The 16,409-nt window shown below is 37.9% G+C and overlaps 1 protein-coding gene across 4 annotated transcripts in view; it reads right to left on the reverse strand.

Moving 5' to 3' along the window:
* The window catches only part of FHIP1A (FHF complex subunit HOOK interacting protein 1A), an 81,516-nt gene that overhangs the window by 48,590 nt on the left and 16,517 nt on the right, over nt 1-16,409 (reverse strand). The window contains exon 1 of one of the 4 annotated variants that reach the window (XM_066186150.1): nt 8,665-8,700. The exons of the other annotated variants lie outside the window; for them this stretch is intronic. The gene's annotated coding sequence lies outside the window, so the exon portion shown is untranslated. Of the gene's footprint in view, nt 1-8,664; nt 8,701-16,409 lie in introns of those variants that run through there. 4 annotated transcript variants of the gene reach the window in all.

The following is a 16,409-nucleotide window of genomic DNA, read 5'->3' on the forward strand; positions in this document are numbered from 1 at the left end:
CACACTACCAAGAGGTTTAAATATCAGTTTAACACACTATGGTAAGAAAAGAGATTCCCCCTTGCACCTCTAGCAACCATTTAAACAGATTCTGCCATGACAGACCATATGTACCTGAAATACTGCTTTAATGTTGCTACAGAAAGAGATGCAAATATTAAAAAATTCAATCTGAGAATGCTAGTATAATTTTTTCAAAACAAAAGACCACATGGAAGCAAACCCGAACCAAATCAGCTTACAAGTGGAATGACTGAGTTTTGTTGCTTCAGACACCAGAATCAACCCTGCTCACTCCCAGTCAGTGAATCTTACCAACATTTATTGAGAAACCTTCAAAGCTTGAAAGTTTCTAGAAGAATTGAACAAGTTTCTTTAGACTCACATTGCTATATGAGCAGCTTGCTGGGGAAAAGCATCAAAACTGGATTTGCTAGAACAATTACTTCAAATGTGTTCAATTTCCTCTCACTTGCTCTGAATGACACGCAGGGCACACACAACAATCACGAGCTGCAGTGGTAACTGCTTGCATACAAGAGCTCAAGCCACGAGACTATTTTCTCCTCCAATTCTCATCCCTTTTACATGGGCCTGAGGCAAATCACTCAGCTCAGTTTCTTCCTTAATACAAGCGCCACAGCCACTAAAAATCAGGAGAGCTCTGATTATTACTGAAGCAGAAAGTCAACATTATTCAGTTGACTGACTGGCTGTTTACCTGTCCCAAAAACTCTCAGAATCCCTATGCACCACACTCTTAGACTTCTAGACTACACACTTAGACTTACAGCCCATCACAAACTCCTACTTGTCAAAACACTTCAAAATCCAGGGCCTACGAGAAATGAATTCTCATCTTACCTTCATTTCTATATTTTGGCATTATGCAGAAGAGATAAGACACAATCAAGGCCCCCTAAATGAAAAAAAAATAGACACATGAAGTGTTTCAGAACACCAGTGGGAGAATTTCATGCAATGTCTGGCTATTATTAGACTGCTATTTTGCTTAGCAGATCAGAGGGTACAATCAGCAGATGATGCAGCCATGATTGGCGAAGCACAGCCTTATTAAAGACTAATGAGATAAATGAGTTAAAATTTACATTTTTGCTCCACTGATAAGGTTCATTGGCACACTTAACTCCAACACCATGGTTTGAATATTAAACCCACTTATTAATGTCTAGTAAAGCTAATTATAATGCTGAGTGGCATTAAACTATAATAACCAAGCAGGATGTTAGAATCACATCCTTTAGTATTACTGTTGCTCTGAAGTTAAGTGTTCTGCACCTGGAAATCAACACCTGTTGAGGTCATGCTGTGAGAAAGCACAAGCCTTCTGTGCCTTTTTCCTGATCCTTCTGAGAACCCAAAGCCATGTTCTCCAAACAATAAAACATCAACATAAACATTGCTCATTACTGTGATTTCAACAGAGTCTGTCTTAGTGCAGTAACAGCAAGGATTAAGTTACATATACTTTTTTATCTACAGTATATTAAATTACACTTGGCATATACTCTCTAATCCTTAACAGAAAAAGAAAGCACCGAGATACTAACAGAATTAACAACAAAAGCCATACTACTTGGTTTTTTCTCCCCTTTTTCACCATCTCCAGCCAAAACTACAAATATAACTATAAAAACACCTCCATTTACTGGAAACAATACTGGAAATACACTTTAGACCTTACTATGTATTTTTATGCCACATCCATGTATGCACTTAAATGGACAACAATTATTTTTTAGGATCACATAAGAGGACAAGGGCCATAATATTATTTCCATTTTAATCTCCACAATGTATTTGTCCTGTGACAGCAATGGAAATAAAATGCGAAGGGATAATTAAGTGCCAGCTATCCATGGATAGTACCCAGTGTGAGGACTCACACATGCCAGTCCAAAAACAATCTACACTCAGCATAAGCTTTAGATACACAATTACTCTGGGATCTCCCCATCCCAACACAAGAGTAGTGTCAGCTCTCCTTCCTCTAGGAGAGTCATATACAGGACTGCACAACAGCCATCATTACCTTTTCAAAGTAGAAAATAAATAATGACAACAAAAAGCATAAAAAACCTACAGATAAAATCTCCACTTTTTATTTGTAAGGTAACACTCAAAACCAGACATTCATTACACAAGTAAAAAAGGCACTACAGAACAATTAGATTTTTTTCTCCTGTGGGGAAAAGTGAAAAGGCACTTGCACTGTGACAGTAAAAGAAACTAGCTGAGCAAATCATGTGTGAAACATTAAATGCAACTGCTTTTTTGAACACACTTTTGTTCCTTTCAATTTATCACCCAATTTGAACATTTAGCTTGTAACACAAGCCATTCCACTTTCTTCAGCCCAGCTTTAAAATACAGGCATGCCATATTTCAGCAGTAGGAGCAAACAAATGCTGTGGAGGTCAGAAGGAAAAGATTTGGTATATGGCTTTCTGTGGTGCATTCTACTGCATCCCTGCTTGCAGGAAGCTGTGAGTACTGTGCAACATCCCCAAGCCTGTGCTGCAGCTGGGCAAAAAAACAAAAACAAAAAAAACCCCACAGTCTACTTCAGTAGTAGATTCTAGATGCCTCAAGCTCACCAAGCCACCTGAGCCTCCATTAGAGCCATTTAGTATAAACTACGCCAAGGGAATACACACCCTGTCCCCTCTGCCATGCTCTTCATGTGAGTCCTTTGGCACACATCAGGTCCTAGAGCCAAACCTAGAAAAGAGTATTTAGGGCTCAAAGTAACCCTCACAGAAATGTGTCCTGAAAATGGATACTTGTGACTTGGAAAAGCCAGAACCATCAAGTCTCTTTCCCTAAGGGAAAACCCTGCCAGCCTGATTCCACAGGAGCAGGTTCTATACAGCTTCTTCCCACAGAATAGAAAGTGTCTCTGCACTCTTTTTCCTCCAATACACTGTGCTGGATGTGGCTTTTCCTAAGCCATTTTATGAGTATAGTTTGTTTACTAAAAGCATAATCAGAGAAGGTCCCCCAATTACTATTTCAACCATGCTAACACTGGGTAGGCATTCTGAGTCTAAATGTTTTAATACTTCTCTGCATCTATAATCAACAGATACACCTAAAGCATACTATATTTTTAAAGACGAGACAGCCAACAGCATAGTATTCCCACAGGCAGGCTTGTCAGAAAAAGATATGTGGTAAATAATTAATTTTCCTAGGTTAACTTGACTTCCAGACTAGCATTTGGAAGCATCAGTGCCATGGAAAGGCAACTAACAACTCTAGTTTGTATTCTTGTCCAGTAAGGAGCTTTGCCTTACGTGCAAGCACTGACAGCAAAACTTTTATCATCTCAGAGACAGAAAAAAGTAAAAACACTTTTACAAGTTCAGCAAAATCTCTTCTGTGAAATTCAAAGAAACCAGAAGTCTTTGCTTGGCTACTACTGTTTTTTACATTATTTCCTTCTTTGACAGATAATGGGCCAAACACAGATAGATGCTGAGCACTGATGTCTGACTGCAGCACACAGAAACCTCCAGTATAATCCACCCTACAAATAATTAAAGATATCATTCACTGCTTACCATGCTTTCTTTTTCTGCATAACAGATGTTAGGCAGGAAAGGTGGAGACAACTCTAAACACAGGGAAAGGACAGCACATTCCTGACAAATCTTTTTAAAATTGATCTTAAGCTTAGCAGTTTAACACATCGAGGTTTCAGAAAGTTCATTAAATGTTACAAATACTACCAGTGTATATTCAGTATTCACGGCTTGAAGTGACTGAGGTTCTACCCAGACTATCAACTGTGATCTAATTCTTTTTGCACTTCTATTTGTTGCCTCAAAGGTGTTACCAGATCACAACAAAGAACAGTTCATACAATCAGGAATAAGTTGTCAGTAAAGAGAAGATTTTGCAGAAGGTAGTTCATTTTCCCTGGAAATGGTTCATTAAAATGGACTTTAAAAATCTAAAAAACTATTTAAGAAACAAACTTCATTAACATATTGTTTCTGCATTAATTTTCAGACAAATTGGGTGTTTCTTAAGTAATACCTGCTGGTATCCACAGAAGGAATGGAAAAGCCTCATAGGTTCAGTTTCTTCTTCGAGTCAGCAAACTCAGTCTAATACCCTCAAAATTTTTCGTCCAAGTTTGACTGTGTGATCAGGAGCAAAGTTGGTGGACCTCAAGATCTTATTTCCTATCATTTTAGTCAGCTGAATTTTTGGAGGATCAGAATACAGTTATAGATTTCTTTATAACAGAGCTGCATTACAACCATGGTAAAGAAATGGGAGAAATGTTCTGCTCTGTTCATTATAATCAATAGATTACGCAGCTCGGTCACAAAGCAGAAGAAATTATGAAAAAGAAAGTAATCTTTAAACTATTAATATTGCCAGAACAACTTTTCTTTCAGATATGCAGACCCCCACCTCCCAGACACAGCTAATAATGTCAGAAGCTCTGAGATTCATAGGGTCAGAATGACTAATATTTACATTAAGCAAATGTATTGCCATAGTAACATAGACACCACAGAGCTATCTACCTGCCACAGCTCTCTAAATTATTTAGCATGCCAATACTACAGTGACACTGTGTAAATGATCACATTCATTAAGAGCAGAGTATGTGCTGAAAAACTGAATGTTAGACAGCCATATTTATTGCTAAGAAAGAAACAACAGCACCAGTATTCACAAAAAAAAAAAAAAAAAAAGGCAGAGAGGTATAGAGAAAGGCTCCAGCCTGAAGCAGAACAACACACCTTGAAAATCTTCATCTAAAAAACATGCTCACATCTGCATCCCTGTGCAAAGCAGCACAAACAATAATCTCACAGGACATAAGGCACCTTATGTCAATAAGATGACCAGAACAAACTGAGATTTGAGTTATGCCCCAAGCCACATTTTTGGGATAGTCAGTAACTTGTTTAATATGCATGTTGCATTGTCCTGCACTGTGGGGTTGCAAGAGCTAGTGCACAGAAAACAGAAACAACTATAACACATCCTCAGATCATGGTTGTTCTTCAACAGTGGACAGATTTATGGTGAGGAGAGAGGTGCAATACTTTGGATGATGGTATGCCACTTCCTCAAGCAGTAGATGATGGCAGGGATCTGAGTGGTTTGTGGAAGCCTCTATTCTCATCCTGAGTTAAAGCTTTTGGAAACCTCAAGCTCTTCCTGCACTATAGATATTTTCCCCTCATCACATGCAATGGCAGAATCAGTGACGGAGACAACAAAGGACAGCTCAGGTCAACTCTTGGAACCAGATGGATTTCTTCTAATTTTTATCAGCTATAGCCCCTTCTTTTGTTGGACACTAATAATGGTTTTTTTCACATTTCTCTCTGAACTCAAAACAACAAAGAAACCACCTAAGAAGCATAGCACAAAGATCCAGGCACAAAATTAACCCAGCCCAGCTCTAACCAACTTCTATTCTCTCTGATTTTTTTAGATCTTCATAGACTCAATTTACAGTATGTCAATGCAAGAGAAAGCTTTAAATAATTTCTTCTACTACATTTTTATGACAGTAAGTCAGGCATACATTTATCTCTTACTATTCATTAGCACTGAAACGCCATAAAGTCCTACTTAAAGGCATTTTCATGGCACTAGCAATAATCAAAACAAATCTCAAACCAATAGATTACTGTAACAGAGACTCATGCAGAATTTGATCTTCACAGACAGAATTTTCAAAATAACGTAGTGTTTGGAACATGCTCTTCTCCAGAGAGAACACTGCTTAAATAAGAAGAGTCTGCTTTTCTTAAGCAAGTTACTTTAATTAAGAATTGTTCAAGAACTGATTTCATCCTCCACAGCATGTCTGGAAAGTACAGAGAATAGGACCTGGCTTTGAATGCAGTTTTAGAAAGCAACCTCATGGAACCCAATAGCGAGACCAGTGAGGGCACCTCAAATATTGGTGCTGGAGAGCACAAGTGTGATGAAGAACACCAAAAGGTTTACTGCTCACAGAGGGCAGGTCATCTGCCAAAAGTATTTAGGTTGTGAACCTCTGTTTGGAGTCTTCCCTCTGTATCTCACTTGAGATTGTGAATTTAACAGAAGAATGCTGGTTTCAGAGAAGTGTCTGTGAAAGATGAATATTGCTCTTAGGACTGTCAAAATATAAAGGATCATATAAGAAGCAACTGACTAGCAGACTAATTAGCAGTAAGGAATAGAATTATGCAAAGCCTCCAGATTCCAGGCAGAGCTATCAATTACATTTACATGTTACAAATCACCTTGCTGATGAAGTGCAAGCTGGAAACAGGAAGTCACCTTCAAGTATTCAGCACCTTAAAGCACATTCGTAATGGAGCCAGGGGGGATATCTGCTTAGTTGTTGAAATAATTTAAAATGTGCACTAATACTTGAAATGATTCTATGACAATTGAGCATTCAGCTAAAGTGGCTGAGATAAGCCTTGACAATTCTAGATAAGAAACACTAAGCAATTAATAGAGGTATCCAAACACTAACCTTTAAATCCACTTAGGCTGAATTTTTTCTTGCAACTTGAATCTTTCAAGCTTATAACTGAGAACACTAGGAAAGTCAATCCTCCTACCTAAACCACAATTAATTCTAAACACAAACCCCGTGTTTTGTTTTCAAGCCAAAAGTGAGTAGATGAACCCAAAAAGCAACGGAACACAGAAAGAGTGGCTGGATTTCTTTAGGTTTGGCTCAGCATCACTATAACTGAATCCAAACTGTTTTCTACAGAACAATTCAAGTAGTAGCAACACAAAGCACTTAGCTCCACAGGAGTCCTTCATGTATGAGATGTGATACCATTCACAAACTAGGTCCATGTTTCTGCATGTTGCTAGATTATGACCCCTCACCAACAGGGCAGCACAAAAAGCAGAAAAGGCCTTGGCTGTAAGTCCTGCTCAACAATAACGAAAACATCACTGTTACACAGAGTGTCCAGCACAAATCCAAAACACAACCTCCTACTCGTCACTGAGTAGAAAACTAACTCTACCTGAGCCCAAACCAGCACAGCACAAAAATCCTAGATCTGCAGAACACTTTGTCAAAGAACCAAGTAACTTCATACAAATCAGAGTTAAGAGCTGATACCAAGGTTTTGTTTGTTTCTGAGGTGTTGCAGTATCTGGGTAAATATGGCTTGTAAGAACATCCCATGTGTTAAAATGACTTTTCAAAATCCACAGGAAACAACCACAGAAAAGACTCTCTATAGCTGGGGACTGAGACCTGTTTTTATTTTTACTAGAAACCCCAAAAAATTACTTCCACATTCTCCTCTCCTTCTTAGCCAGGATGGGAATGGAAACCTTTGTCCGGGTTAGCTCAGCCAGTGGCCTCTCTCACCCTGTCAGCTGCTTTTATACACAGCAGGGAGACTGAAGAGGTAGAGCATAGCTTAGTATTACTCCCTCAAGCTCAGGACTTTACAAGGAATACAGTCTTTTCCCACTCTGCATACCACAATAACTCAAACTCCCTAGTGCAATGAACTTTGCCCCTTTCGCCTTCCCTCCAGCCTCCCCAATGAAGAAGTATCACTGCTGTGTCCTCTGACAGAAACTTCCCATCCAGACTTCGCAAACAGGATCAATGCAGAAAACAAAATCAAATTTATTTTTTTTTCCCCCAGGCAAAAAGTGATGGCAAGAAGGAAAGAAAACCAAAAATGGAACCCCAAAGATAGATTTATATGACTTACAGTGATTAAAACACTAATCAGCCTCCTCTGTACTGTACAGCAGTGTTCAAAACCCTACCACCACCCTGCACACACAGAGTAATAGACACCCACGCCAATGCACATTGCTGCCAGGAGCTGAGCTGCTGCGTACTTAATACACAGGCAGATTTACTGAACAGGTATATCTAAATTCATGCTCAAAGAAAGAAGCATATAAAGACCTCCCTATCTACAACCTGAACATAAAAACTGCAGTTTGAGATGCAGACATCTTTCTATTAAAAAAACCCCTGAACAATTACATATGCATTAAATAAACCTTACACCATAAATGTCCTTGATTCTTTGTGCCAAAACATTGAAAAAGAAATCCCCCACAGAATAAAAAGCAAATAAACAAACAAAACCCCCAGACATGGGACCACTATTAAAATGCCAAGCACAGTAGGTTGTTAATTTTTCACTTGAAGTAACTGCATAACTTGGTTGGGGAATTATTCAGTTTTAAAAACTCTGTAGCCATTTCATTTCACCTTTCACTTTCTATTATCCACAAGTCAAAATCATGTATGCAGTTTAATGAAAAGGGCATAAGTCCTTGAATACCAGATACAGGTAGGATGACTGTGAGTGATTCTCACCGAAGTTAATAAGCAAGAAACCAAAATAAAAAATTGAAATATACAGAGATACTAGTATAAGCATAGTAAGTCAGTGGTATTTTTATCAAAATGAGAAACTAATTTCTTTCTGTAAACCCAAGATACACTTTCAATCTTTTTGTCATCTATACATGCTATGCATCATGAAGATAAATGGTAATAAGTGAATGGAAATAGAATGGTGATAGATGCAAAATAGTTGACACTAAGGAGTACAAGCAACTTAAAGGGTACATTGAATATAAACATAAGCCTGTGAGCAAGAAAGTAATTACCTGTATTCCATAGACAAACACAGCACAGCCCTGGGGACAGATTACTTTTCTGGGAGCACCATTGTGCTAATACTGTGCAGGAGTCAGGGTCTCAGAGTCAGGAAAGGATGCAGAGTCAACTTGTGGCAACTAAAATATTTAACCACAACAGACCTGCATTTACTTGATGAACATCAGCGGGAATCCCACTTGCAGGGATCAGTTGTTCCAGCCACTCCCCTATAGAAAATTTAAAGACAATTATTCTACATCATGAGATGCTTACTGCTTTTGTATGCTACAACATCAAATTTTATTAAGAGACTCAACTAAAATGATATACCACACAGGTTTAAAAACTAAGATGTAAAAAAATACCACTCAACACCAATTTTCTAATTTGTCAGGAGAAGGGGAATGAGATCCATGTCCTCCAGAAGTATCCAGCACTAAGCTTGTCTCAATTAGATTCAAAGCCCATATTGTTTCACAACACTTAAGAAATTCTGCGGAAGCTAATAGTGATATGGCAAAGGAAACATGCTGACAGAGCATATCGTCATTATTAGTAACATGCCAGGCAATACAAAAAGAACAACACATACTTTAAAAATTGCACCTACATGACCTCCCCACTTTGCATTTTAGAAGATACAGATGTAAGATTCACTGCCCTATAATGGTTCAGATGTTTCTCTGGAGTACATATTTGTAAGATAATCACACAAACACTAAAAAAATTTCCATAGTAATAGAAAAAAACAAAGCATTCATAAAAAAGAATAAGTAATTCTATTCCTGATTTGTTGGTTTTGGTTTGCTTTTGCTTTTTGTTTGTTTGAGGTGGTTTTTTACTGTTTAGTTGAGGGTTTTTTTGTTTTGTCCCCCCCTCCACACTCAGGAAGTGTTTCAGGAAAAGCCACAAGTTCTGAACAGGGTCACTCATGATACCGATTCAGCTGCTGCCTTGCCTTTCAAAAGTGCCAGACCAATTTTACCTCATTTCTTTTAGGAAAGCAATGCAATGGGACAGTAACTTCATCTCCCAAATTAACTATTGTTGGATACCCAGCTCTAGGCAACTGGCCTACTCTGTGCAAGTACTTTATTCTTACCCTGCTAACTGTATGTATTTCTCAAAATGCAGCATATTACTCACTTTGACTGTAGTTGCTTCCCACATGTCCATTTATCTTAGTTTGTCTCGCTGGATTTCTTCAACTGCATCTCATAAAATAGCTTGAATTTTTCTTTCCAGCTGCATGCTAGGCTGACTTTCAGTGAAATGAAGGTAGATTTACACCAATGAAAGGAAAACAGAATGCTGTTGCGTTCATGGTCTTGAACTTTAAGAGGCAACAAAGCTTTCTAGGCTATGAATTTTAATACTCGGAGATTAGCAATTCATCTTAGTTTCAGTTGTATCCTTCTAGGGCAAAACAGTTACCTAGAGAATCCCCGATAGGTATTTTACTAAAAGCATTGTTCAAAAAGCTGTGGTGAAGCAGCTGAACAGTTCATGGCTCACACAAGAGAGGTCCTATCCCATGTCCCACATCCCTGGCACACTCACACTGCAGCCCCTGCTCAGTTCACAAACAAGCCAGTTCAGCAACAGCTCCAAGAGTAAGACAGAAGGGAGTAAGCCCACATCACTGCAAACTGAGAACAGAACCTGGGGAGGCTAAGGAGCTTCCACCCTGGACAGAGAATCCACCACCTCTGCTGCTCTCAGAATTATTCCGATTTTTATTACCATAACTGCATATTTAGAGTCACCAAGTCAGACTCTGAAGACTTAGAGACAGTAATTAATGCCGTGTTAGTTCTTCTGCAATAACATTAGAATAATTCAAACTTGCTAGCAGCAAACATGTTCAACATGTCACCAGAACCACCAGACTCCAGGTCTCATCTAATTCTGAACTGACCAATGGAAGAGCAATATTGTCTGCCCTAGTAGCCACAGTACCTCTAGGAAGGGACACAAACCGATAAAGGAGATGTAAGGAAACATTATATCAAACACTTGCAGAACTGGACAAGAATCAATAAGATATACTGAATATTACCACTAAGGAAAACACTCCCAGAGATTAATCTTTTTTGGAGAATAAATCAATAGAAGATCCTGATTTTTCTAGAGTAAACTTTTCACATCCTTTCCTCTGGAATTTAAAGTGTTCTGGTTTCTCAAAGATTGCTTTCCTGTTTTATTTCCCCAAAATTAAACCTTCAACTCCGCATTGAGCCAATTCCAAGCTAAACATGACCCTTAGAGGTCAGCAGATCTCCTGGCATTTCATCCACCCCAGTAGCTAAAAGTAGGACTGTGCCTGTCCCTACCAGGCCAAAAAGAAAAATAATCATGGAGAAAGCAACTCCCTATCTATTCTATCCCCCCCCCCAAAGTTCCTTGGCACAGAGGGAAACAATTCCAAAACGTATCTACTATGGCACCAGTCAGTAGACTAGCTCCCACCTTAAAATGCACTTTGGTGTACAGCTGACACAGTTTTGAAAAGGAAAACAGACAGAAAATGTTGCAGCCTTAAAATAAGAGGAGGAGCAGGAAAATAAGTGTTCCTCTAAGGCATAATACTTTTCTGACTTGCTCCTGGAATGATGCCTAGCGTTACTTCCTTAAACCCAGCAAAATGACGTTTCTGCCTTGCCATTCATAAATAGCAAAAATTTATGCTGAAGTTTCTAAGAGGTTTTCAGAAGAAAAATACTTCAACTTCTTTGGCTTTTAGAAGATTTTCCCTGTGTTGTGACCTCCACCAGGACTTGGAACTGAAAATATTTCCTTAGTTATCAAATCCCCCTCATCTGTTATTTTAATCTATAATCCTTCATAAATTGATGAGGCTCCATCTTTTTAATACTCTGTTACATTCACTGAAGATACTATGCCATTTCCAAAGCAGTGAACTTTCAGTCCACACTTTTTGCCCAGTATCACATTGCAGCCTACTTACTCACTAGAACCACCTATAGAATGAGATTATAGTCAGAGTGTTTTAGGAGTCTGCTTTCTAAATTGGAAGGTAAGTAATTAGATCTTTAATGACTGTACTGCAACTTAAATATTAAAGTTACTGAACTCACACGTAAAAACTCGACTATAAAAGCCACTAAAAGATTCACCTTTTCAGTTCCAAATGGTTGCTCAAGAGTGCACCTGAACAATTACATCATGAGGCTGAAATGAAGGTCTCTCTCTCCAGCACTTCCTACAACAGTAATACTTCGCTGCTGGTGTGTAGAAAGAATACTTTGCATAAGTCACTTGAGAATCCACAATATTTTACAGATCAGCTACGTAATTTCAACACACAGAGAGAACAAACTCTCAACTCAATCAAAGCTCATTAGGAGGTAAAAACAATCAGCAAAACTGATTAAATATCAGCATCCTGAGATAGGGTTGAGGGGTAGGGTTTTTTTAAATTATGTTGTTACATGCCGTAAGTAGGTAGCCATTAAGTGTGAACAACAGCTATAAAGTGAAAAAAAAAGCTGTTGAACAAAATCAATATTAAGTGGTACTCAGACCAAAGTTAGTTTCTAGTATCCTTTTTTATATCTGAAGCATCACAAACTGCTTCAGAAAGCACTCGGATTTTAATTGATATAATGATTAAACTGACTAACACCATCAGCTCTTCACTGAAACAAAATATTGATGTTGGTAAAGTAAATCCCAGAGTAGTGCCAATCAAGTCAACAAGTTACAGGAATTTTATCTAGAAGAACACTTTTGGTCAAAGTTTCAATATCATTTCAGGTTAGCCTCCTTCTGTGGTAGCATAGTTACCAAAGACTTCCTCTTAGCAAAAGATTCGAGCAAAGACATTCACATAAAGTCACACACTGACTGTGCCACACCTAGAATACAGTGAGAGACTTTCCCTTCCTCTTGAACATTATGTTCCTACTAGCAGAGAGGCAAAGACCCCATGTGTTTCATAAAGCAGTTTCTGTGCAAGCTGCAAAAAATCAAATCTTCAAATGAGACTAGTAGTCAGCTGCACACCTTTGCAATACATGAAACAGACTACAACAGAACAGCCTGTGTGTAAAATGCACTGAAGCACTTCACTGGAAGAAAGAGGAAGCTTTCAAGTTGAATGGACATAAAAAGAATACTACAATAAATCACACTGCAAACTACATGCTAGTTTCAATAAGCAATGTCCTTCAGGAACGCATTATATTTAAAAAATCACTTCCACTTTGCTGGTTAAGATAAGCTACAGTTTATTTTAGTTAACAGAACCACAAAGTAGGACGAAACCAGTATTCTGCTTAGCTTGTATTTTGCAAACTTTCCATGCACATGGCAATGGAATCAATTACTTTACTCTCACCCAATTTCTTCACTTTAAATCTCAAACACTGCCAGAAAATCTCATTAATCTAATCTGGACAGCAAAAAGGTTTATCCAATTTTCCTTTTCAATAATATTATACTTATAGGGTACAAATCCTTGTTTTAAAAGACATACAACAGAAATACTCAATGTGCACTTCACAACATTGAACTTAATATGAAACAAAGGCCACAAACACTCCAAAAAGCCCAACTGCACACTTGCAGTAGGTGACAGATCAGTTTTTCATTAATCCAATTCTATTTGAAGCAAACCAGAGTTTTAAAAAATTCTGGTGAATCCAGAAAGTTGAATGACAAAATACTTTTGTAGGTCTGAAATACACAATACGCAGAGTCCTTAACAAATTAAAATTAGTGTGTGATACATGATTTAGAACTTGGATCTTGCATTCTCCTCCCACTGGATAGGTCTTCTTCTCATCTCTGTTTCTGCACAAGTAATAATTTGGCACAAATTATGGAACTCATTGTTACAGGCCATAAGAGCTACCAAAAGCACTGATGATTTTTAAAACAATTTTGAAAGAAAAAGACAAAACACACTGAATTTATAGAATGGAAAGACTAGTAAATAAGACCATGGGTTGCACACGGCCAGGGACCCTGCCACACACCTGGACCATGCACATGGTCTCCTGCCCCCTTCTCTCCCATCAATTCCTACTCCGAGGACAGCTCAGCTTCAAACCCCCCGGTGATCCCCATTGCTCCATATACAACAAATACACCAAACATCTCCATAGCTTGACTCATGAACAAGCAGCTTGTCTGACAACACTTACAGAGAGGTTTCTAGGATATGTCTCTGTTCAACCCAACAGATTCCAGCACTGCAAAACCAAATCAAAATCTAATGAACATTTAGCCTTCCAATTCAATCCATTCCAGCAGGTCTATATATTAACACTATATATTACTCTTCTTCTTTTTCATTTATTCCAAGTTTATATTTTGAAACAATAATGCATACTTTAAAACAATGTAACTAATCCACGCTAGCTTTACCTGAAAACCCTCTTTGTCTTAAAAAATACTGGGATCTAAAGAACGTACAGGAAAACATGTGCCAACTGAGAATTTGATCCTTCAAAACTTTGTTCTGCAGTCTTATTTGTTATTGATCTTTTTCCTTCTAAGATAGCTGTCACCACAATGGTGGGCTTTTCCTCCAAATTAAATGTAAAACCACTATGTTGATAATAATCCATTTTATTATGAAAAACAAGATCACTTTTTTCCTGGTTTGCTTTTTGTGGTTTCTTTATGTCTGTCATGAAATCTCTGAATTTCTAACATCACATTAACCAAATCTGCTTTATTCAGTCTGGTTACATATTCCTCTAGGTTTTACAGGGCTGCTGCCAAGGATGATTTACAGTGATTTAGTACTAAGGTGTAGCCAATTCTGGAACAATACCTACTTACTATGTTTATTTCCATGAGACCAAAGCTAAGAAAACCAGTTGTCACTATGATCAGAAAACCAGTCCTGCCTTCCCATTTCCTCATGCCAGTGGCCTCTATCCACCATTACCCACTGCTAACTTCCCTGCACTGTGCTTAGTTCTTCAGGGCAAAATACATATTTATCTAATTAAACTCAAGACACAAGCAACGACAAGTAAATCAAGATGGTTGGACAAAACATTCTTTATGACATACCCTGGAATTTTACAAGGAATAGCTCACATTGTGCGATACATACACAAACATACACGTTTTTTCCTTGTTTATCTTGAGCTGAGAAAGAAAAAACACCTTATACATTATGAAAGCCATATATACATCTTTATATTCTGTGAATTGCCAGGTGGATGCGTCCTCTACAGACCTCTCCCTCAGCATCACAGGGAGAGCAGATTTGTATGCTAGTGTATAGCGATGAAAGATTAGAAATCAGAACCATTTGAATTATTTATAGAACATCACTGATTCCTCACGAAGGCCATGTGAAGTAGCCTGCAACTGGTCCAAGGAATCCTAGGAAAGAGTAAAATCAAGTAATAGCTATTTGCTATTAATATTAACATTTTGTGAAATTCAAGGCAGTTTAAAAATTACCTACATCAGTAAAATGGGATCTTTCCCTAGAATATTAATTTCAGATAACTGTCAGTAACCAAGTTTTTACTGGCTTGCATTTAAGATCAAACTCACTGCTGAATGTAAAAGACATTTTCCTCCTCACAAGTCTGAGTCTTCACTATTTTTACAATAAGAACAAACTCAAAACTCTACAAACTGACACCAGGAGAAAAAAAAGCAACAAAAAACCACAAACAAATAACCCCCACATCACAACGCAGAAAGAATACAGCTGAAAGGAAGAGTGATCCTAATGTACTGCATATACACTAATGGAATCTTTTCCACTTTGTGTCTTTTGTCCTTCTGAAATTCCAACTTGAATCTATTCAAGTCTTACTTAGAAAAGTTTAATTGAAAACAAAAATATATGGAAACATATTTGCTCCAGATGCATTAATATTTTCCAATAAAAACCACTAGGATTTAATACCAGTATGGACTAGAACTGGTAACCACAGACACTTAACAACCTTAGACTAGATACTGAAGCTCTTGTATTAAGGAATTAGGGGTTTTTTCATTACTGCTGTTAGCGAAACCAACGGGAATTCAAACATATTAGTAAAATTGACGAGTTACACAAACATAGAACAGGAAGAAATGAGAACTAGAGAAAGACTCCACATCATTGTGTTGGTTCATGTCACTTCCTGCCATCAGTGACTGTATTGCCTTTCCATTAGCATAACTAGATTTTAAGTCAGGGAAAGAAGAAACAGTCAACTGAAAGCTTTACACTGCTAGAAATAAAGTTATAGATTAAGACCAGACTCCAGTTTAAATTAACAATTGCTGTTCTTTAGTTTTCTCACTGGAGAAGGAAATAGACTTGTCCTTATTGTGCAAGGTTATTATTCTAATGCTACAAACCAACTGAAGAACTCTTACCTACAGCAACTGATTCACAAATATCATTTTGGCAACCAAAGCTGCTTCCATACAGCCACAGAATCATGGATTAGCTGTAGGTCAGTACATGTAAAAGCTTATACTCAATAAATTTTGGATAAGGTGCCATTAGTCTTGGGAACACGCAGTCCTTCCAGACATCCTGCTAGGTGAGCTTTTAGACAAGGCTTGATATTCCAAAACATTCTAATGATCTAGGTTTAATAAAACAGGTTTGCAACACTGTTAGAGTTGCCAATTCATCCAGAGAGTGGAAACAGTAACATACTGAATATTTGGCAAGCATCAGACTACAACCCTTCAGTTTCCTAAACACACTTTGATATGATACTTTGGGACCTTTTGTAAGCTACTACAGAGAAACCAGACG

Source organism: Chamaea fasciata, unplaced genomic scaffold (genome assembly GCF_029207755.1).
Source record: "Chamaea fasciata isolate MVZ Bird 193981 ecotype frontalis unplaced genomic scaffold, bChaFas1.0.hap1 SCAF_6, whole genome shotgun sequence".
NCBI classification, from domain to species: Eukaryota; Metazoa; Chordata; class Aves; order Passeriformes; family Sylviidae; genus Chamaea; species Chamaea fasciata.